General features: G+C 39.0%; 1 pseudogene; it reads left to right on the top strand.

The window, feature by feature from the left end:
- The first annotated feature begins 1530 nt into the window (after positions 1-1530).
- Positions 1531-24267, top strand: part of LOC118842532 — a 34480-nt pseudogene continuing 11743 nt past the window's right edge.

Here is a 24267-nt window from a genome sequence, read left to right as displayed (position 1 = left end):
AAAGATTAGCAAATAGTTTGGGGAAAGGAAGGGAATGAATAACAATTTATTGCCAAATCTAGTCAATTCTACCTCCACAACATATCTTGTATCAGTCTCCTTTCCACCTATGTACATAATCACTAGCTTGGTTCAGGTCATCATCACCTCTCCAGAAAATATTGCAAGAGTCCTGATTCATCTGCCATCCTCTCCAGTCCATACTCCACTTAGTTGTCAAATTTCTGTTCCTAAAGCAGGAGTCTGACCATGTCAAAGAATTGCTCTAGGGACACTTTAATTTCTAGGATAAAATGCAGAATCCTTGGTTTTGCATTTAAAACCTTTCACAAGGTGCCCTTTTCCAGGCTTATCACATAATACTCTCCTACATGCATTCCACATTCAAGCCAAAATGGCCTGCCAGCTACTCCCCATATGCCTCCCTCACAGAGGCCCTCAAGAAGTGCCAGCTCCCAAAGGAAGCCTATCCTGATTTCCTCTCAAATTGCTAGTGCACTCCGCTCCAGAGATTACTTTGTATAAATTTTCTTTGTGTAATTCACAATGCACTTTGCATTATTTAGCTCATAGGATCACAAAGCTAGAGCTTGCAGGAACCTTGGAGACTGTAGTCTAAGCCCTCATTTTGGTACAGTTATTTCTTCCAGCGTCACAGGGCTATTAAATGTTAGGTGGGATCACTGGAAGCGTCATTGGGTCATGGATTTAGAGCTGGAGAAGGTCCCAGAAGTTTAGGCACACTGAGGTTGGATGACTTGCCTGGAGTCACAGGGTTGACTGTCTGAGGCCGAATTTCCTCTCGGGTCTCCCCGACTCCAAGTCATGAGCCCTGTGACCTTGGGAAAGTCACTTAACCCCAATCACCCTCCCTAAAAAAAAAGAGGGAGGGGCGGGGCGGGGTGGGGGGTGGGAAGAGGGAGAAGCGGAAGGCCTGCAGAGCCAGAGAAGAAATAGGGCACAAATGCTTGGGAGAGGGGATAGGGTTGGAAGAGAGGGACAAGTGGAAGACTTGTAAGAAAAGGAAGAAGAGGCTGGAAACGTGCTGGAGGGAAAGAGCGAGAAGTGCGAGGCTTGCAAAAGAGGGAGGGAGAAGCGGGAGGCTTGAAGATGAAAAGGAAGGCTTAGGAGAGGGAGGGAAAGAGAAGCGGGAGGTTTGGAAGGGTGAGGACAGGCAGGAGGCGTAGGAGGGAGGGAGGGGAGAGGTGGGAGGCTTGGAAGAGGGAGAGGCGGGCAGAAGGGAGGGAGAAGCGAGTGGCTCGGAAGGGGGGAGAGGCGGGGAGCTTGCAGGAGGGGAGAATCGGGCAGGGGGGAGGGTGCAGGGAGAGGCGGCAAAAAGGAGGGAGCAGCGGGAGGGAGCAGGGAGAGGCGGGAGTCGTGCCGGAGGGAGGGAAGGAGGCCTAGCCCGGGAGCCGGGACGGCCGAGGGACCCGTGGGTAGCGGGTGGCGGGCTCGGGAAAGCTCGGCTCGCCGCGTGGGGGGCACGGGCAGCTGCCGGCGAGCGGCGGCGCGGGGCCCGGGGCGGGCGGGATGAGCGGGGCGCGCGCGAGGACGCGGGGCGGAGCCCCCGAGGCCGCGCCGAAGAACCCGGCCCGGGCCGGGGCCGCACGCCCGGATCGCCGCGGTGCTCCCGGGGCCTCGGACGAGGAGAGCGAGAGCTTCCCGGTGAGTGGGGGTTGGGGTGGGGAGGGAGACGACGCTTTGTCTTTTCTTCCCGTCCTCCAGTCCAACCCCTCATTTTATAGACGAGGAAACTGAGGCCCAGGCAGAGGAAACTGCAGCTCGCCCAAGCACTCACTGCCGGATCCAGTATTTGCACCCAGGGCCTTGGACTTCGAATTCCGGGAAAGGCCCGGGATTTCGGTGCAGGGAGAGGTTTCCCTCCCTCTACGAACCTTCCTCGTAAGCATCGGGAAATTGATTGGTTAGAGCCAAGGCAACCCGGTCTGGAGCAGCAACAACTGGGTCATTTCTTCTCCCCAAGCCTCAGTTTCCTCCCCTGTAAAATTGGAGGGTTGTAATGAATGGCCTCCAAGGTTGCTCAAGCCTTAAGAAGGTCTCCTCCCCTCCCCTGGTCTGTGGATTTCGCCTTCTGGATTTTAGCCGTGAATTTATCCCGCGCAAGGAGCCTGTCAGTCATTCAGTTAACGGGTATTTTGCGCTTGGCCCGCCCCAAACGTATTTAATGCCTTTAGGACTTTTAAAAGAAGCTCGTGAGTCGCTCGAGGGCTCGCTTGGTCCTTCCTCGCCTTGGCTTTTCCAGGTATCTCCAGCACTTACCGCTGTGCCTGGAGCTGCGGTGATTGATAAAATTACTGCGAAAGTGACTTGGTTTTCTAACACGCACCGGTTTTCAGGGTTCATTTTGCAGGCTCTCGTGCCTCACCTGGGGCATTGACTTTCCTGAACTCCGAAGGAAGTGGAATTGTTTGGTGTGTGGAAGGTGACAGTGACTAAGCATGTGGTGGGGGCACTATCTCCCTATACCTTTTTTTCTTTTTTAAAAACAAATTAACAGTTCCTCTGGAGTAACAAATTACTTTTAAAAAAGACTTCTTAGGAGTAAATACTATTAATCATTCATGCTTAGTTTCAATTATTTTAACAAGCTAAAAGACTTTACTTTTAGCCAAGTCTCCACTGTCTAGACCCCATCTGTAGTTTAACCCAGTCACTATCTCGTTTAGAGGAAATCTAGCTCAGTGTCATTCAGGGAATTGGAATTTTGGAAGCAGCTATGGTGGTGGATATGGAATCAGAGGAGTTGGGTTTTAATCTACATCTACCTTCCTGAGCTTCAGTTTTATCATCAGTGACATACATTATTTTTGCAAACTTTAAATCATTATATATTTGGTGACTGTTATTATTATGTAAAATAAGGATTAAATTATCTCTAAGGTCTCTTACAGCTCTAAATTCCATGCTTAGGTCAAGAGGAGGGAGGGGTATTTGTCAATCAATAGGTATTTATTAAGTGCCTACTATGTCCTAAGTGCTGAGGATACAAAGGTAAAATGCAGTTCCTGTTTTCAAGGAGCTCACAGTCTAATGGTGGAGGCAACATACAAACAACTATCTCGAAACAAGTGTATTAGGATAAATTGTAAGTAATGAACAGAGGGAAGGCACTAGAATTAAGGGGGATCTGGAAAGGCTTCCAGTAGGAAGTGAGATTTTTGCTGGGACTTAAAGGAAGCCAGGGCGTGGAAATGAGGAGGGAGAGCATCTTAGGCTTGAGGGACAAACCATTCATTAATTCAGTAAAAATTCACCAAGAGCCTACTACATGCCAGGTACTGAAAATGCCCAGAATTGAAAGATGAGCGTCTTGTTCAGGTAACACCGAGGAAGCCGGTGTCACTGAATCAAAGAATACATTGGAGGAGAGAAGGGGAGGGTTATAAGGTGTAACAAGACTATAAAGTATATGGAATGGGCTGGAGGGGGTTATTGAGGGCATTGAATGTCAAATAGGATTTTCTTCTTGATCCTGGAGGTAATAGGGAGACACTGGAGTTTATTGGGAGTGGGGATAGAGTTGTGACCTGGTCAGACCTTCAGTTTAGGAAGATCACTTTGACAGCTTAGTGGAGAATGGATTGGAATGGGGTGAGACTTCCAGAGAAAACAATCAGCAAACCATGCATACCCTTTGACCAAGCAATACCACTAGATCTGTATCCCAAAAGAGATTTAAAAAAAAAGAAGGAAAAGTACCTATGTGTACAAAAATATTTATAGCGACTCTTCTAGTGGTGGCAAAGAATTGTAAATTGAGGGGATGTCCAACAACAAGGGAATGGCTGAACAAGATGTGGTATCTGACTGTGATGGAATACTATTGTACTATAAGAAATGACAAGCAGGATGGTCTCAGAAAAACCTGGAAAGACTTACATGAACTGATGCAAAGTAAAATGAACAGAACCAGGGGAACATTATATACAGTAACAGCAATATTATATGATGATTGACTGTGAATGACTTAGCCATTTTCAGCAATACAAAGATCCAAAGACAATTCTGAAGCCATAGAATCATGCTTGCCAAATTTGTGAAGTTAAGAGGGGTGGCTGACAATAAATGACAAACTTAGGATCCAAATAGATCTCAAGCACACCAGAATGATGAGCTAAATCTAAAAAGATAAACTCTAATAGTTCTATAATTGAGTTTAAAAAATTAATTTCATAAATTTGATGGAGTAATATAAAAAAACTGGGACTTTAGGGGATTGGAAGCTCAATCTGAGATGGTAATATCATGACAGCCAAACATGTGAATGTTAGCCAAGGTGGTATTGAGAAGGCACAGTGGCTGAAGGAAAGAATTTAAAACTTCCGACGAACTTGCCCTGATCAGACCATGTCTGAGGTATTGTGTTCAGTTCTGAGAACCACATTTTAAGTAAAACATTGACAAATGGGTGTGTGTCCAGAGGAGCAGTGGAGACCAGTGATTGATGGAGGGAAATGGAGATACTGATTCTGAAGAATGGGAGGCTTCAGAGGAACATGATAGCTAACTTCATTTGTATTAAGGATTACCTTGTGGAAGAGGAATAAAACCTGTTCTATTTGTCTCTGGAAGACAGAACTAGGAGCTGGCGATGGTAATTGAAAATAGGAAGATTTTGACTCAATATAGGGGTAAACTTCCTTTAATTATGATTTAAGATGACCAGATTTGGAATGGACTGCCTTGGAGTGTTGGGGGCGGGGTGGGTCTCCCTTCACTTGATTTTGTTTCAAATAGAGGCTAATCAGTTTAAAGTGTCTTTTTTCCCCCTCTGCTGTGGTTCTTGGATTTACCTCTTACCTTCATTTTATCAGTCATCAACATAGTCACAGAATCAGAAAATTAGGATCTCAAGGTATGGAAGACACCTCAGGGTTTATCTAGTATCTATGCCTGACCAAGAATGTATTTACTTTGGATGGAATTTGTATTTACTTATATGTGTCCAAGTCCTCCCCTCTTCACTGTCCCCACCCCATCCCCAGTAAAATGTGAACTTGAGGGCAAGGACTATTTTCTTTTTATGTCATTTAATTAGTCAACGAGCATTTTTAAAGTGCTTACTATGAGCCAATAATGTACCTGGCACATAGTAGGTGCTTGTTGAGTCTCTAAATTCAGTCTCTAAATGCAAACCCACTACTTCCTGGCACATTTTACCAAAACTCACCCAAGGTCTTTTTGTGACTTAGAAAACACATTTAATATGGTTTTGCAGTGATGCCAAGTAAATGAGGTGTCATTATATTAAGTTTCTGGTAGGACAAAATTGTTATGTGAAGATATCCTTTTGTCATATAGAGAATTCAAGACTTGAGAAAGAAACTTAAACTCTGGAGATGTGTATTTAGAAAGTTATGTATATGTCAAACCCAACATCAGCACATACCAAAGTAATGAAATGGTTCTGTAAAAGAAAATTTTCAAGGGTTAGATGAGGGCTTGCTTTCTGCAATATTAGTATAGGAAAAGCATTGAGACAGTCTAAGTATCAAAAATGAGGCCTTTTATATCTATAAATAAATATCCAACTTAACTATAAAGTACCTATGAAGGTAGATGCTATCTGCATTTAGAGAAAGAACTGATAAATAGAAGTATGTATAGAATGGTTTTATATATACATATATATACATATATATACGTACATACATACTATGGTAGCCATGTCTAGGGCACTAGACAGAGAGGGAAGAAAAAAAAGGAATAGTATGTTATATATAATAAATTTGTAGTTTCATGTTTAGTCATCTTTTTTTTTACTCTACTGTGTTATGGAAATGCTTCTTTTACTTCTTGAGTTCAGAGTAAAATTAAAAAAAGAAAAACTGACAAATATGAGGAATTCAGAGAAAAATGGAAAGACATATGAATTGATGCAGAATGAAGTAGAAAAAGGAGGAAATATGCATTATAATTACAATAATGTAAATGAAAAAAACAATAAAAGGAAGCCAAACTATGAGTAATTTGACCAAGTCTGGATAGGGAAAACATAGAATGAAATATACTTCTCTCCCTTATCTTGGAATGTTGAATACCCTGTCAGCTATGATCATGGTAGCAGTTGTTTTTATTTTTGTTTTAATTTTTAAATTAACATTTTATTGCTTTTCTTTGCTACAAAGGAGAATTTAATATTGTATTTATGCAGGAATTTGTTTGTATCTATGATTCTTCCAAAAACTTATAAAACCACATGCTTTCAGAGGAGAATAGAAGGAATTGGGTTTAATGCTAAAGACATAAATTGGTTGAGGTGACAAAACTTTGCCAGCTCTGGTTTGTCACCTCAGGGGACAAAAAATAACCCATCGAAATGCTATTTACTTATATTATCTTTTGTAATTTATCAACTAAATACAATCTGACATATTCCTTTTTTTGAAGCTACCAGAAATAAAAAATAACGTAGAAGAAAAGATTCCCAGGAAAAGTAAGTGAAATATTATATATTTTAATATTGTATAATTTAATTTTATGTAGTTAAATATATATTTAGGTTATTTTCCTGTGCATATTCAGCTTTTTAAAATATGAATAAATCTCTTGGAAGAAGCTAGGAATATAGTAAAGAATGCTCTTTCTTTGGTAACAGGTGTATTTCTGGCAAAGCTTCTAAGGCCATTGCCGTATTATAATAGGGTGAGTATTGGTTCAGCATTATTTTGAAAGTCAGTTATGGCAGTATAGAGGATTTCATGGTATCTGGAGAGAGATACATATTGCTGTTGAAGGCTGCCTTTCAAAAACTTAGGTCATGTTTTATTCTTTTTCTGTCTCAATCCCAGTTACAATTACATTTACTGTCATGCCTTGGTTGGGTATTAGTTGCTTTTATTCCCCATATCATCTGCAGCACCATTGAGGAAAATGGTCAGGCTTACTGCAATTAAGAGATATGTCCTGTTATTTCCTCTGAGAGAGAAAAGTATGCTGATGTCTTGCTTTAAGTTTTGTTTGAGTCAGGGTGTTTGATTATTATATAGCACGGTCCTGACCAACATTAATGGAAATAAATGCTTATGAAATCCAGGGGGAAAATATCCAATTTGCATTTTTATATTTTAAAATCAACATAATATAACAATTTAAGGAAGCAAGAAAAAGACATCATAATGGTGTTTAAAATCTTAATTACCTTTGTGCATTCATTAATATATAGTTTGCAAGATGAGGAACCATAGATTTGGAAAGTTGCATGTAGTGTTAGATTCCATTGATGTGTTGATTGGTTTTGTTGAGCTGCTTTTTAAAACTCTTTTATTCCATGTTACAAAGGATGGCTCTCTGGGAACAAGAAGGGTGAGGATATAATTGGAAATGAAAGTAGTACAAAAATAGAAAAGATCAATAAAAACTTAAAAAGTATAGTCTACAGATGTGACAACTTAATTATTGTTAAGTTGTATAGAGTTTATTTTTGTGCAAAAAAGACTTTAAATTATACATGTTAAAAGAATTAAAGAATCACAGTGCTTGTGGGTGAGCTGTTACATAATAAGGGTTCAGAAAAGTTCCAAGATATTTTTGTAGTCATACTACATAGAAAGGGAGAAAAGAACATCATGAGAGATCATGAGTATCATAAATAAATACTTTAAAAAATATTTTGTTAAAAGATGAGAGGCAGCGGGGTATAGTGGAAAGAACACCAGGCTGGGCATCCGGGAGACCTGTAACCAAATTCTGCTTCTTTACTTACTAACTCAATTACTGTGGATGAGTTGTTTAAGTTCCTTGGTTTCTTTATCTGTAAAATGGGCATATTAGTACGTGTACTAATATATTTGTATACTAACAAGTTGTTGTGAGGAAAGCACTTTGTAAATCTTAAAACACTATAGAATCCCGTAGTTGGAAGGACGTAGTAGCAAAAGACCTGGATTTGGAGCCCCAGAGCACTTAGGTCCAAATCCCGGGCCTTCTACTTCTTAACTGTGTGACCTTCAGCAAGTCATTTAATCTTTATGGGTCTCAGTTTCCTCATCTGTAAATTGAAGAAGTTGGAATAAATTATATCGAATGTATTTCCTGCCTATGTGGAATCTATGATCCTTAGAGTCCATCTGTCCAAACCATACCTAAAATAGACTCTCCTCAATCTACATCATAAGACCCCCAGTGAAGGGGAACCCCTTGCCTCCCGAGGCAGCACGTTCTGCTTTTGGATAGCTCTAATTGTTAGGAAGTGTTTCCTTACTTTACATTATATTGCATTATGTGTATATCAAGCTTAAATGTGCTCCTTTTTAGTTACCATCTGTTACTCCTAGTTGTATTTTCTGGGACTAAGCAAAAATATTAGTGGTAATGATGGTGATGATGCTGCTGATATTATATTAAAGGTACTTGCTCTGTTGGAATATTAAAGTACTTGGCAAATCTCATGTGAGAAATCACTGGAGATTAAATCATGGGAATAGGTTGACTACTTCCCGTAAGTGTCTTGGCTGTTGCCTGTGGTCATTCTGTTGAAATCTAGTTTTTGAGTTGGAGGAAACCTTAGAGGTGATCTACTCCCATCCTTTCCTGAAACATGAATTCCTGAAAAGTGGGCATCCAGCCTCCAGTTATTAAGTAATAGGATATTCACTATTTCCCAAGGTAGCTTATTCAAAAAGAAAGTACTCCTTTTATTTGAGCTGAAGGCTGCCTTCCTGTAATTTCTCCCCTTTGGACCTTAATCTCTTCTCTGGGGCCAAGCAGAATAAATCCTAATTCTTCTTTCTTAGGAGGCGGCTCACTATATAAAATGCTGACCTCGGAGTCAAGAAGACAAATTCAGATTCTGTATCAGACACTTACTAGTTATGTGACACTGGGCAAGTCTCTCAATCTCCTTCAGACTCAATTTTCTCATCTGTAAAATAAGGGGGCTGAATTTGATAACATCTGAGGGCCCTTGTAAGCTCCAAATCTGTGATTCTATAATCTGTTTGGAAGTCAAATGCATGCTGCCAGTTCTTCTCCAGTTCTGTTCAATTAGTACTATTAAATGGTCCTGAGTCCTCTAATAACCTTGGACACCCTTATCTCTACCCCCTGAAGTTTACCTTCCAAAAATCTGATGTCCAAAACTTAACATAAAATCTTGCATGAGTTCTGACAAGGTTTAAGTTTAAGGGGACTTGCTTTTTTTAGATACTGTACTTCTGTTAATTTAGCCTAATAATCACAACTTTTTGACCTGCCATTTTGTACTGTTAACAGCTTCATAGTAAGTTTGTAATGTACTGAAACTTCAGGTCTTTTTCTTATGAGTTATTGCCCCCCTACATTTCTCTCATGCTATAATTTTCAGTTGATTTTTTTTCCAATGCTATGTACAGGACTTTACATTAATCAAATTAATTTAATAAATTAGATTTTATCTTATGTGAATTTGAGTTAGGAGGAGACAATTAAATTTCATCCTATTAGATTTTTTCCCTATTGTTAAAACCTGTAGAGAACTTTTTGGATCTAATATCTGTTAAATAAAATGCTAACTGCCCCTCCCAGGTTCTTGTCCTCTACAAATCTGACAAATGTGTCAACTATGCCTTCATTCAAGTCACTGGTAAAGAAGTTTAGCAGAGCAGGGACATGACTGGAGCCTTAAAGTACAGCCCTAGGGACCTTTCCTGTCTATATAGTTCTAAAGAAGATATTTTGATACTTTGAAAAATCCGTGATCTCACTGATTATCTTTTTCAGTGATAATAACCATATCACCCATTACCATCACCACCTGCACAGATTTTTTGAGTTTCTGTGGCTGAAAAAATCCATTGTCTTCTTCTATTGATAAGCCTATTCTACACTTAATCAAACTAGACAAATAGTTCATTTTCTAGACCTAAAGTTTTTCCAATCTGGGAAACTGCTGGCGTAACTTTTGAAAATCCTAATCACTTCCATGCCACAATGAAACATCAGAATAGGACTACTGTGAAAATGTAAAGAGGAAAGATTGAGTTTTGACTCTTGCTTATACTTTTATAACCTTGGGCAGGTCATTTAATTTCCTCATTTATGAAGTAAATGGGATAAGATCAGATGATCGCTAAGATCTCTTCCAGCTTCAAATCTTAAAATCCTATAAAAAATTTTAATGGTTGAGTAATGCGCATGAATATTGTTCAAATTTTACTAACACAGTGTTTTTACTGTTTTCTCAGAAGTATCAAAAACTCGTTATAATGCATCATTGTGTTGTTATACCCGAAAATTTATGGAACTCCTCAAATCTGCACCTGGTGGTGTTCTTCATTTGAAAGAGGTTGCTGCAATATTAGGAGTAGGGAAACGAAGAGTATATGACATCACCAACGTATTGCATGGAATCAAACTCATTCAGAAAAGGTCGAAGAATTGTATTCAGTGGATGTGAGTTGGCTTTAAATTTATTATGGATTCTTAGCTATATAGGTATGACTTGTTCTGAGACAACTGGAACTTTGTAATCTAGGAGTATAAAGCATGAATTAGATGTTGGTATGAACTTCATTATTCTGTTAAATAGTACTCTGTTGAGAGTAGGAAAACCTAAACTAAAGTATTACGAGCATTTGTCACGGAATAGTTATCAAGTATGGTGCCTTACATATAGAAGACCTTCAATAAATATTTATTAAATGAATGTTAAATACATTAAACAAAGATCAGTTGAAAATGTTATCTGATTTGTAGAAATTCAGTTTTTTATGATCACAAAATGAGGCCTGTGTGTATGGGTGGCTATAAGCCATTAAATATTTTGATGATTGCTACCTTTAGGGTATTGTGCCTTCGTGAAGGTCTTTACCTTCAAGGAGTTTACAATCAATTTATGGACAAAAGACATAAATACAAAAAAATTAACAATTCAAGAGGGAAATAACTGTAAGTGTCTGACAGAAATGCAAACAAGAGATCATTATGTGCTAGAGCGATCTGGGAAAATGTTGTGAAGGAGGAAGAATTTCATCTGAGACTTAAAGAATTGCTAGGTCAAGATAGTTTTACCAGATTTGAATTGATTCGTAACTGTGGGAAGGAATTAATCGAGACTCTAAAATCACATGATCTTCAAGATCTTAGGGATGTGAATTGGACTCAGTGTTGAATTCCCTTACCACTCTCAAATTCTATGATTTGGGGAAAGAAATCAGCAAGATGAAGAGAGGAGGGCACCTCAGAAGAACCTCAAGAAGTAATAGAGGCCAAGAAAGATGGTTTTTCTTTACAGAGACAGGACAATGTTGCATAGTGAATAGTGAAGAAAATAATGATGACAAGGTAAAGTCCTTATAAAAACTTGCAATAACATATGGGAGAATTTTTAAAAGCAGAAATTGTACAAGTGATAATATAAGAGTGATGAATTTTGAGTCTGAGGACCTGGGCTCCAATATGTTCTCTGTAGCTTATTGTTGCTTTGACCTTGGGCAAATCATTTACTGTCTCTGGGGTTTCAGTTTCCTTAATTGTAAAATGAGGAAGAAGGACTAGATAAACTCTGAGGTCCCTGCAGATTTGTGATTATATATTACTTGTTACTTTGGGCAAGTCACAACTTCTCAGGGCCTCAGTTTTCTCAGTTGTAAAAAGATCAAAAATCACAGGACCATAGGTGACCTTTAGGATCTCGTTTAGATCTAAGTCCCATGATCTTATGAGCACAAAGATGGGTCATGAATGAGTACCTCAAAGATCAGTGATTTCATTAATATGGGAACTCCTCCATCCATGCAGATCAAAACCTGTGCTAACTTAGAAGATAAACCTTAGTGTTTTTAAGAAACTTTAGAGAGAGTTACCTAAGACTTACAGAGTTTAAGTGGACTTACCCATGGACACATAGAGTAGCTAGGGTCATAGGCAGGCTGTGAATCCACATTTTCCTAACCCTTATTGCTGCAATCTTTATATAATGCTACACTGCATATTTTTATCAAAATTGAGTAGCAGTTCAGTTTCAACTCATTTAGCAATTGTAGGAAATGTATAGGTTCAGCATGGGCAGATTTACTGGTTGCTTTTATTTGTAGGGGATTTTTTGGCTATTAAAAAGAAGACCCCAACAATTTTGACTCTTGGTGATGGGAAAATAGTGCTTGATTTAACCCTGGCTCTGTCCATGACTGCCTGTGTGACTCTAGATAAATAATATCCCCTCTCTAGGTCTCAGTTTCTTCATCCATAAAATGAGGAGGTTGGACTAGATGGCCTCTAATTCTCTTTTAGCTATGAATCTGTGATTCTATAATTCTAAATTAAAATTCAGCAGATTAATGTGGTTTGCTCTAAATCTGGTTTATGACTTTTGGAGAACAGGTTTGAAAGGCTAAAAGCCTGAATGGAAATGCAGCCAGCCAGAGACAAAGAAACAAAAAAAGGTTTTTTTAGAAGTATCATTAAGAGAATAGGGGGAAGTCCTGGCTCTATCACAACTTGTGATTATAGATAAATTGCCTAATCTTCTAGGGTCCCTTGTCTCTAAAATGAGGGGATGATTAATTATCTTCATGCATATTTGATTATGTCACTTGCCTAATTCAAAAACCTTCTGTGGTTCCCTGTTGCCAGCTCTTTAGCTTGGCATTAAATGCCCTTAATCGTCAGTCTGCAAGCTTCTCGTATTGAATAACAACAACAAGAATGATATTAGTACACATTTCCACGTTACTTTATGGTCTTAAAAGCACTTTGCTCACAACTCTGTGAGGTGAGTGTTTCAAAAATTGTTATTCCTCTCTTAGAGATGAAGACATTGAGGCTCAGAGTTAAAATGACTTATAAATCTTGAACTCAGATTTTGTGATTCCCAAGCCATTCCACTGTACCAAAATCTCTCTCTCATTTCATCCTTCTCTTCTTCACATATTCTGTACTCCCACCAAACTGTACCTAGGAACCAGGGTTTCTATCCTGAAGTCTGTGAACTTATTTAAAAATATTTTGATACACTTATATCCATATAGTTGGTTTCCTTTGTAATCCTGTGTATTATATCCTATGTATTTAAAAGCATTATTCTGAGAAGGGGTCCATAGGCTCTAGCAGATTGCCAGAGGGGTCTAGGACACAAAAAAGGTTAAGAATCCCATACTGGATGTAGATCAAATGTTATGTCTTTCATGAAGTCTTCCTTCAACCCCATCAATCAAAAATATTTTTCTTCTCAAAAATTTTACAGCATTTTGTACCTCTGTTGTGAACTTGTTATGTTTCGTTATAATTTTTGTGTACGTCCTTGTTGTGAACTTGTGTTTCGTTATAATTTTTGTGTACCTTTCTTTGTGTATGTCCTTGAGGGCAGGGATTGTGGTCTTTGTTTCCTAAGCACTTTTTTTTATCTTGATCTTCCTAATACATAGCATCGTATAGATATGATAAATAGATTAATTCACAGAATCTCAAAGTTGGAAGGGAGTTTAGAGGCCATCTTCCCAACTGATAACCGAACAAGAGTCTTCTCTACAATATACCCAGCAAACAGCATTTCAGCCTTCGGGTAAAGACCCGAAGTATAGGGAAAAGATCTACAAGCTTGAGCTGCATGATGGTGGGGGAGTACCAGAAGATCTGTTCTTGGCATTTGGAACTTCTAGTGGAACTGAGCTCAAATTTTCCCATTGAAAACAGTGGGTAGCTATAGTATTATCATTACCATAATTCATACACATTCTGGGTTAAATATACTTCTGTGGTTCAGTTCACTAAATGTTTATCTTTGTTATTTTCCTCAGATTCTAGCACAGTGATATTCACTTAGCACTTATAAAATATTTGGATGATGGCCGGATGATTGATCTCCATTTCTAAAAAGTAAAATGCTAAGAATGATCACCAACATTATGCACTGAACATGGAGGAAGGAGCAGTATACTCGAATGACTACGACAGTATGATTAGCAAACCTAGAATATAAGAACCTTATTTAAGTCTTCAGCTAAATTTTAGTTCCAAAAGTTTAAATATAGAATTTTCAGCTTAGTTTATTGAGAGATTATTTTTATGTAAAGGCATGACTCATTTTATTGTGTAAGTCAGTGGAAAAATTCGCTATGAATCAAATTTGTTTTAATAGATAAATAATAGATGCCTACATTTTGTATATGAAACTTTAAAGTGCTTAGTTGCTTTGATATGGATTGTTGCTATGTCAGTGTTTATACACCCACCCCACCCCCACACCCTATACTGATCTGTACAAAAAGTAAAGATTTTGACAAGTACTGGTGGAAGTGTTAATTTCTACTATTGTAAATATTGTATAGTAACCTGGATGAAAAGTTTTATTCTTTCATTCTCTATATGTTACTGTGTTCTGTTTTTCATATTCAACTTTTTAAAAGAGGATCTGACCTGAGCAGTATTGATGGAAAGATAGCGCAGCAAAAGAAGCTAAGGGATGAACTTTCTAATTTATCAGCAATGGAAGAAACGTTGGATGAATTAAATAAAATCTGTGCTTACCAATTATTTGAATTAGCAGATGACAAAGAAAATGCGAAATATCCTTTACTATCAATTTTTTAAAATTTTTGTTATTTTTTTGGTTGCAAAGGGGAAGGCAGGGCAATTGGGGTTAAGTGACTTGCCCAAGGTCCCACAGCCAGTAAGTGTGTCAAGTGCCTGAGGTCGGATTTGAACTCAGGTCCTCCTGACTCCAAGTCTGGTGCTCTACACACTGTGCCAGCTAGCTGCCACCTTTTGCTATTAAATTTTATATCTGCTTCTAAAGCCATTTATTTGGGATATTAAGGTCAACATTTTGGAGTTCTTTTTATTTGTTTAATAATAAATGGGATTCATTATTTTAACAGTTGAAGAAGTAAAACTTCAGATTAAATCATGACTCAAAGGGTTTTGCCTTTTTTTTTTTGCTTTTTTAGAGCTTTTCCCAACCTTACCATCTCACTCACATACACTGTGTAAATTTAGAATGAAAAACTAATACAAATGGGGAGTTTTTACAGGGAAACAGATTTTAGTTCAGTTTTAAAGGGCAATTTAAAAATTTCCCAAAATGAAACTTTGTTACTGTTTTAAAATGATTAATTAAGTGTCTTTTATTGAGTCTTACTAGGTGCTAAGCCCCAGGCCCAAACCCCTATTAGGTGCTAAGCCTATGTGGGTGTGAATTGATAACTAAGGTGGGGCCCCAGGTGGGGCCAACTAAGGGAGGTCTGATTAGATCTTTCCTTCTAAGTTTTCTCCAGACCCCTAATTAATAGATGCTAAGCCATGTGGGCGTAAAGCCTCAGGGTCCTAAGGGGAGGTGCCTTTAAGACCAGAGCCAATCATAGGAGCTTAAGTTCTGGTTGCTCAGATGACATTTGATGACATCTGAAACTGTATAAAAAGGGAGAACAGAGCTATTTGCTTAAGGCTCTCCCTCCTGGGGGTGAGGGACTTGGGGCAGCCCCTGTAAGGGTCTTCTGGCTGAACTCAGATATTGATGGTTCTCTTGGTAACTATGAATTGTATTGGGTCTGTTTGTAATTTGATTGTATTTGCTCTGAAGGTCAGGGTGCTTTTCATTCCCAAAAAGTCCCAGCTTGGTTGATATTACAGCCCTCTGTCTATGTATATGTATATTCCCTTCAACTATCCTAATACTGAGAAAGGTCTCATGAATTACACACATCATCTTTCCATGTAGGAATGTAAACAAAACAGTTCAACTTTAGTGAGTCCCTTATGATTTCTCTTTCTTGTTTACCTTTTCATGCTTCTCTTGATTCTTCTGCTTGAAAGTCAAATTTTCTATTCAGCTCTGGACTTTTCACTGAGAAAGCTTGAAAGTCCTCTATTTTATTGAAAATCCATATTTTGCCTTAGAGCATGATACTCAGTTTTGCTAGGTAAGTGGTTCTTGGTTTCAATCCCAACTCCTTTGACACCTGAAATATCATATTCCAAGCCCTTTGATCCCTTAATGTAGAAGCTGCTAGATCTTGTGTTATCCTGATTGTGTTTCCACAATACTCAAATTGTTTCATTCTGGCTGCTTGGAGTATTTTCTCCTTGGCCTGGAAACTCTGGAATTTGGTGACAATATTCCTAGGAGTTTTCTTTTTGGGATCTTTTTTGTGATTGGTGGGTGGCTTGGTGGATTCTTTCAATTTCTATTTTACCCTCTGATTTTAGTATATCAGGGCAGTTTTCCTTGATAATTTCTCGAAAAATGATGTTTAGGTTCTTTTTTGATCATGGTTTTCAGGTAGTCCAGTAATTTTTAAATTATCTCTCCTGGATCTGTTCTCCAGGTTAGTGGTTTTTCCAACGAAATATGTCACATTGTCTTCCATTTTTTCATTCCTTTAGTTCTGTTTTATAATATCTTGATTTCTCATAAAGTCACTAGCTTCCACCTCCTCCAATGTAATTTGTAAGGTGGTATTTTCTTCAGTGGTCTTTTGGACCTCCTTTTCCATCTGGGTAATTCTGCCTTTCAAGGCATTCTTTTCCTCATTGGCTTTTTGGAGCCCTTTTGCCATTTGGGTTAAGGTGTTATTTTCTTCAGTATTCTTAGGGGGTCTCTTTTGGTAAATTGTTGACTTGTTTTTCATAGTTTTCCTGTATCACTCTCATTTCTCTTCCCAATTTTTCCTCTACTTCTCTTACTTGCTCTTCCAAATCCTTTTTGAGCTCTTCCCTGGCCTGAGACCAATTCATGTTTTTCTTGGAGGCTTTTGATGTAGGCTTTTTGACTTTGTCGACTTCTTCTGTATGTTTTGATCTTCTTTGTCACCAAAGAAAGATTCCAAAGTCTGATTCTGAATCTGGGTCTGTTTTCGCTGCCTGGCCATGTTCCCAGCCAACTACTTGACCCTTAAGGTTTTTGGAAAGGTATGATTGCTTGTAGAGAGTACTTCGTCCCAAGCTTTAGGGGCCTTGTTCTGCTGTTTTTAGAGCTACTTCTACACAGCAAGTTCTGCCACAGCAGCACTCCTCCTCCTCCAAGAACTGCCAACCTGGACCATGACTCAGATCCAAGCAGGCTCTGCACTCCCGCTCTGATCTGCTGCTTAATTCCTCCCACAGTGTGGGCCTTGGGCCAGAAGCAACTGCAGCTGTCAGCAGCCCCAGAGCTTCACCACCTCCGCCACCCCAGGGCTGGTGGCCAACCGTGAACTCCTTTCACTCGGTCCCTGCAGTTTTCCCCACTAACCTTCTCTGTTGTCTTTGGTGTTTGTGGGTTGAGAAGTCTGGTAACTGCCACAGCTCACTGATTCCGGGTCCTACACCTATGCTGCCTGGCTCCTGGTCTAGTTGGGCCTGGCGCAGCCCATGCTGGGCTCTGCTCTGTTCCGCTCCCCTCTCTGTGCGATAGACCCTTCCCAGTGCCCATCCAGGCTGTCCTGGGCTGGAGCCCTGCTTCCCTCTGCTATTTTGTGCGTTCTGCAGCTCTAGAATTTGTTCAGAGCCATTTTTATAGGTGTTTAGAGGGATCTGGGTGGGGAGCCCATGCAAGTTCCTGCTTTCCAGCTGCCATCTTGACTGTGCCCCCCCCTTCTAAGATTCTTTGATATAATTTTAGGTGTTTTACTTTACTCTAATGATATAATAAAATTAATTCGGCTACTGCTGATATAACCAAACCAAAAAAAATCCTGCCTAAAAGGGAAATGAGGTTACTCTGGCATGATCAACTCTTGATGGAGCCACACTGCTTCTTTGTTATCACCACTTTCTTTTCTAGATCTTCATTAAACATGTGTCAAATGTTCTGTCCTTTAATTTTCCCAGTCATGAAAGTCAGCTTCACTGGCTTATAGTTTTCCAGCTCCATTCTCTTCCCTTTATTGTGAATCAGGACTACATTTACCCTTCTCCAATCTTGTGGTACATCTCTTCTTCAGTCTACTGATAGTGGCTAACTAATCATGTCTTTCAGAACCTCAGGATGTAGTTCATCTGGGCCATGTGACTTGAATTCATCAGGGGCAGCGACGTGCTCTCACTTGTCTAGGGCAGTAACTCTGTGGCAGTCATTTTTGTTGTCATTTCCATTGTAAGTATCACTCTCCTTCCCAGAAAAAACAGAAACAAAGTAATAATTGAGCATCTCTGTCTTCCCTGTGTTGTCAGTTATCACTGTCAGATCTATTCCAAGCAAAGGTCGTATTCCTTTTTTGATCCTCCTTTTTCTTCCTATATAGCCAAAAAATAAAACCAAATCAAAGTCTTTATTGTCCTTAGCTTCCTTTGATAGCCTCAGCTTGCTCTGACTTTTATAATTCCTGACGCTATCCTTCCAGTACTATACCATGTGCTCATATTTATTTTTTCCGTTACCTGGTTTTGCTGTTTTCTTCTGTACATTTCTTTTTAAAAATCAAAGTTGATCAGTGTGATCCTTGTGCATCCACATTAGTTCCTTCAAACAAATCCTTTTTTTCCTCCTCCTTGGAATAGTTTCTTTTTGTGTCTTCAGAATTTTATTCTTGAACATCTTCTATCTCTCCTGGGCAGTTTTCTCATGAAGCACTTTATTGCATGGAATCCTCTGAACCTTTTGGAATATGCTTTTCCCAAATTTAGAGTTCATATCAAGACTATGCTCAGATTTCCTTTCCTTCTCTATCGTAATCTCTAGGGTCAAGTGGTCACTTCTCCTTTAGTTTCCCGTCATGGCCACTCCCAACAGCCAGTTCCTCCTCGTTAGTGAGAATCTGATCTAGAAAACCATTTGCCCTTGTTGGTTCCTCTACCTTTTGAGGAACGAAATGATCATTAAAGCAGGTTGGGAAGTTATAAGCTGCTCCACTTTTAGCTGAGAGAGAGCTCCAGTTCCCGTCTGGACAATTGAAGTTCTCCCATCTCTGCTGCATCAAACCCCTCTTCCAGGCTTGTGATTTGTCTCTTATAAACCTGGGGTGCATTCTCCCACAAATAGACAGCACCCATAGGAAGAGTGGACTCAAACTTAGGGTATGAAGTGATCATTAAGGCAAGTGAGAAAGTTATCAGCTGCTGTGCTCTGATTTTGGCAGGGCTTTGCAGTGGTAGTGGGGAGGCGTGTGTGTGTGTGTGTGTGTCTGTGTGTGTGTGTGTGTGTCTGTGTGTGTGTCTGTGTGTCTGTGTGTGTGTGTGTGTGTAGGATACATATGTTGCAAAAATAACTCACAAGTATTAGTACTTCAGGGCCTGGAAGTCCTCTCTCTCTTCGTAATTTCCTCGTCCAGCTTCCTTTAGGTGCAGCATCTTTGCTAGTGGGGTGGGAAAAGTGGGTTGCCAAGCTGGGTTCTTAGAGTCTGCTGTTCTCCATAGCCTGACTCATTTCTCTTTTCCAGGGGCCACACTCTGTGAAGCTTGATTCAAGCAAAAAAGTATGAGACATTTCATAAAGGAGTCATATCTTTTATTCTTTTAGAACTAAACATTTCATTAACATGTTATGATTACATCCTGGGCTTTCTTTGGCTACATTATGAAGAATGTTTGTGAGGAGCTCCCTCCCTTCATTTACTTACGGCACTAGCATTGAGAATGATACTCCAGGTATGGTGTAACCAGCACAGAGTATTTCTCATGTTTGGATGACTGTGCAGCCTTTAATATAGGTTGCTTTTTTTGGACAGTTATTCTGTTGACTTGTATTTAATTGGAAGTCAACTCAAGCCCGTCTGTCTAATATTTTACATGAGTTGCTGGTATATCAGATTTCCCCAATCTGGTAGTTACTTGGATTTTTTTTTTGAACCTAAGTACAGTATGTTATATTTTTACATTTATTTTCACTTATTCCTATTAAATTTGCTTCTGGTCAGTCCAGCCCTTTGAACATCTCAGAATTTTTTGGCATCCAGTCTATTCTCAACTTTGTTTTATCTGCCCATTTGGGAAGAATGCTGTCAATGTTTTCCACCTAGTCAATAATAAAAATACTGAAAAGAGGTGGTTGAGGCCACCAGAGACAACTCCTTCTGATTACTCTCTATTAATTTTTAAAGTCATTCATCTGTCTATGGATTTATCTAGTGTTATAATCATCTAGTTCATGTTTGTTCATCTTGTCCACAGGACTACCCATAACCTTTTTAAAACATGACATTTCCCTGATTAACCAGTTCAGTAACCCTATTTAAAAACAAAGAAAGAAAATGAAGCTATTTTGGCTCAAATTGTTAGTGAACTTTTGCTAGTTTTCTAAGTGCTCATGCCCTAATTCATGCCAGAATTTTGCCATGGGTGGATTCAAGTTAGTTAATAATCTGTCTGTCAATTAACATTTATTGAGCGCTTACTATGTGCCAGGCACTATGTAGGTGCTGGATATCAGAGTCCCCAGTTAATAAGTAGCAAAATCTAACGTTTCCCCTTGAAAATCTGAAGAACGCTTTCCCACTTGAAGATCGTAGGATTTAAAGCTTGAAGGGACCCAAGAGATCATCTGTTCCAATGAGAGGAAGTCCAAGGTAGTAAATAGCTGTAGTGTGGTTCAAACGCAGATCTCCTCTGATTCCACATCTAATGCTGTTTTAATAAGTATAGCTCCTCTTTTATTCTCCGTAGTTCCTCAAAACTTCCTGAAAGTAGTTTCTTTTAGTACCCTGGGATTAAATGTATCTAGGACTAGAGCCTTATTTATTGGTTTGTTTTAAAAATGTTTATTGTAACGTCTAGTTATCAAAAAAGACAACCGAATAAGCATACAAAATAAGTCAGAAATTCTCCTGACGTAAACTGGCTGGGTATTCATAAAAAGTCACTCAATCTCTAAGAGCTTTAAACAATTAATTGTAAGACCACAAGTTCTAAAAGAGCTGCTGTTCTGCTTTGGTAGAGTGATTTTTCCCACTGAAAACTCTTTATGATAATTAAATCATAGGTCTAGACCAGAAAATCAAACAACCCCCCCTACCCCCCACCCCAGCATGTTAGTATTTAAGACAGTAGAACCAAACAAAGTAACATGAAACTAACAAAAATATGTTGGCTCTCTGGATTTATTGTTTTTTAAAACAGCCCCCGCCCCCCACTCCTCCCTTCCCTTAACCACAAGAAGAATAAGAAAATATAACAAATATGCTTCATTAGGCTTTTCCTTATTTTCCCACTTGGTGAAGAAGCAAGGTAGGGGTAGGGGAATACATAATTATTGGGAAACAGAATTTTAAAAACCCTCAAAATGCATAATTCAAGTGAAACAAATTGTCTCATTAACCATGCCCACAAATATAAGTTTCATTCTGTAGTTTGGATCTGTTGCCTTTCTTTGAGGCAGTAGTGTGCTTCATCTTCAGTCCCTTGGAATTCTGCTTTGTCATTGTATTGATAGAAGTTCTAAAGATGGTTTTAAACTGTGGATTTAGTCAATGTATATACAATTCTGTTAGAGCTAATTTTGCTTTGCAGTACTTTATGTGGATCTTACCATATTACTCTCTACTCATATTTCTCTTTTTATGATATTGTATCTATTAATATGTCATAATTTACTTTCCAATCATTGGATAGATAATCTGTTTATATTTCCTTGTCATTAGAAATAAATCAAATGAACACTCTTTCATTCATTCAACCAGCATTTATTAAGCACCTGTCATGTGCTAGTCTCTGTGCCGGTTACAGGGTATACAGAGACAAAAAAAAAAAAATTTTTGTCCTCAGGGGCCTTACATTTTGTTCTGTTGGGGGAAAATATGAACATATATTCTATACAAACATGAATTCTATACAAAGTAAATCCATGCCTGGTTACTATCCTGGATGATCCCTGAAGTATATCCCATCCCTTGAGATCCTAATTCTGTGATTCAGAATTAGAATAACAGGGGCTATTACCAATGAAAGGATGAGGTAAATTAAAAAAAAAACCATAGCAGAGAAAGAATCAGTAGCACTTTAAACTGATTAGCCTCCATTAAAAAATCAAATTAAGGGAACCCAGAACATCCCAAGGCAATCCTTTCCAAATCTGGACATCTTTAATCACAAGTCAAAGAGTTTTAGCCTTACATTGAGCCAAAATCTTCCTGTTTGCAATTTCTATCCTCTGCTCCCCAATTCTGCTTTCTAGGGCCAAATAGGAAAAGGTTTTATTCCTTTCCCACAAGATGATCCTTAATATAATTGAAGTTAGCTATCATATTCCTCCTAAGTCTCCCATTCTTCAGCATCCACATCTCCATTTCCTTCTATTAATCATTGGTCTCTAGTCTTCTTACCATCCTGGCCTTGCTCCTCTGGATACACACCAGCTTGTCAATGCTTTACTTAAAATATGGTTCCCTGAACTGGAATACCTCAGACATGGTCTGATCAGGGCAAGTTTATCAGAAATATTACATCCTTTGGCCACTGTGCCCTTTTAATGGTGCCTAGGATAATATTTAATATTCAGTTCATCACTCTAGTGTTCGCAGGTCTGTTTGGATCTTGACTCTGTCATTCTTCATAAATCTACAAATTTGGCAAGAACGGCTTCATGGCTTTATCCACAAAAAATGCTGAATAGCCAAGAGCCAAGGATAGATCCTTGGCACACTTCATCGGAGACTTCCTTTCAAGTTTATATCAAGATGCTAATAATTACTTTGGGGCCCAGTAATTCAATCAGTTCCAAATGTGCCTAACAGTACTGTCATCTAACCCACATCTCTATCCTGGTTATAAGAACATGGGAAACTTTGTCAGATACTTTTCTAAAACCTAAGTACTAAAGAAATGAACTTGGTCTAGCTTGAACACATGCTTCCTTTTCTAAATGTTCATTATTAAATGTTCTTGCTTTTCTTGATTCATTCTGAATTTTGCCTGGAATCAGGGCCAACCTTACTAACTCTGTACTTTGGTACTCTGTGATCTTCTGGTTTTTAATTTGTCCTTCTGAAAATCCCATGGCACCTCTTCCTTTTCTATGATTTTTTTCAGAGCTTATTCACAGCATCTTAGCAATTACAGTTGCCAATTTTCATTTTAGAGGTCGTTATCATTTCTCTGCTAAGATTACCAAAACAGCATTCTCGCTTGCTCCTTTGACTCTCCTTTCTTGCTGTTCTAATTTATGTGGTGGGCTTCATTGATTTCTTTACTCTTTCCTTCACCTGCCCCAGCCAGGAGAGGGGAAAGGGTTAGATGAGACACTGGATTGAATTGGAGAGACTGGACTGAATTGGTAATACTGACACCTCCAAATTCATTCTCTATTAAGCACGAAACACCAGCAATTTATAGTATGTGTGCCAAAAGGCTAACACCTCCCTCTCAGGGTTGTTGTGAGGACCCAATAAGATAATCGTAGAGTGCTTAGTACAGTGCCTGGCACGAAGTGTTGATTGTTTGTTGTCGTTGTTATTCGGAGCACAGTAGTGCCATGAGGACTTTAGGGAAAATGGCAGAGAAGTCAAAGTATCTTTGATTTCCACAATCTTTCTGTTCTCTCTTGCCCCTCAGTACCTTCGTGCACTTAGTTTCCTACCCCAGTCACCTGCTCTACTGACCATAATCACTTGCTGTTCCAAACCTAATCAAAAAATTTTGAGTTGTAAGGAGCCTTAGAGTCCAAGATTCTGATTTTACAGATAATGAAACTGAAGTTCAGGATGGCCAGTTGACTCATTTATGTAGTAATAGATTTCATTCCAATCTTTTTGATTCCAAATCCTGTGCTGTTTTCATTCCACCACAGCTGCCTCCAAAAGTCCTGTTCCTCAAATGATACTTACATAATTTAGGAGTGACTCTGAGCTAAAATACAGAAATTGAACTGGGATGAATATTAGTCTGCCCTGGAAAGACTTGACTAAATTTTGGATTTCTGTGATTTTTTAAATGCAATTTATTTATTTAACATATTTGGTTTTCAGCATTGATTTTCACAACATTTTGAATTACAAATTTTCTCCCCATTTCTACCCTCCCCCCCACTCCAAGATGGCTTATATTCTGGTTGCCCTGTTCCCCAGTCAGCCCTCCCCTCTATCACCCCCCTCCCCTCTCATCCCCTTTTCCCTTCCTTTCTTGTAGGGCAAGATAAATTTCTACGCCCCATTGCCTGTGTATCTTATTTTTTAGTTGCATACAAAAACTTTTTTTGTTTTTGAACATCTGATTTTAAAACTTTGAGTTCCAAATTCTCTTCCCTCTTCCCTTCCCACCCACCCTCCCTAAGAAGTTGAGCAATTCAACCTAGGCCACACATGTATTATTATGTATAACCCTTCCACAATACTCATGTTGTGAAAGGCTAACTACATTTTGCTCCTTCCCAACCCATCCCGCTTTATTGAATTTTCTCCCTTGACCCTGTCCCCTTTCCAAAGT

The sequence above is a fragment of the Trichosurus vulpecula genome, chromosome 3, assembly GCF_011100635.1.
Source record: "Trichosurus vulpecula isolate mTriVul1 chromosome 3, mTriVul1.pri, whole genome shotgun sequence".
Taxonomy (NCBI): domain Eukaryota; kingdom Metazoa; phylum Chordata; class Mammalia; order Diprotodontia; family Phalangeridae; genus Trichosurus; species Trichosurus vulpecula.
The sequence above is the reverse complement of the archived record's forward strand: the minus strand, read 5'-3'. Positions and strand labels throughout refer to the sequence as shown.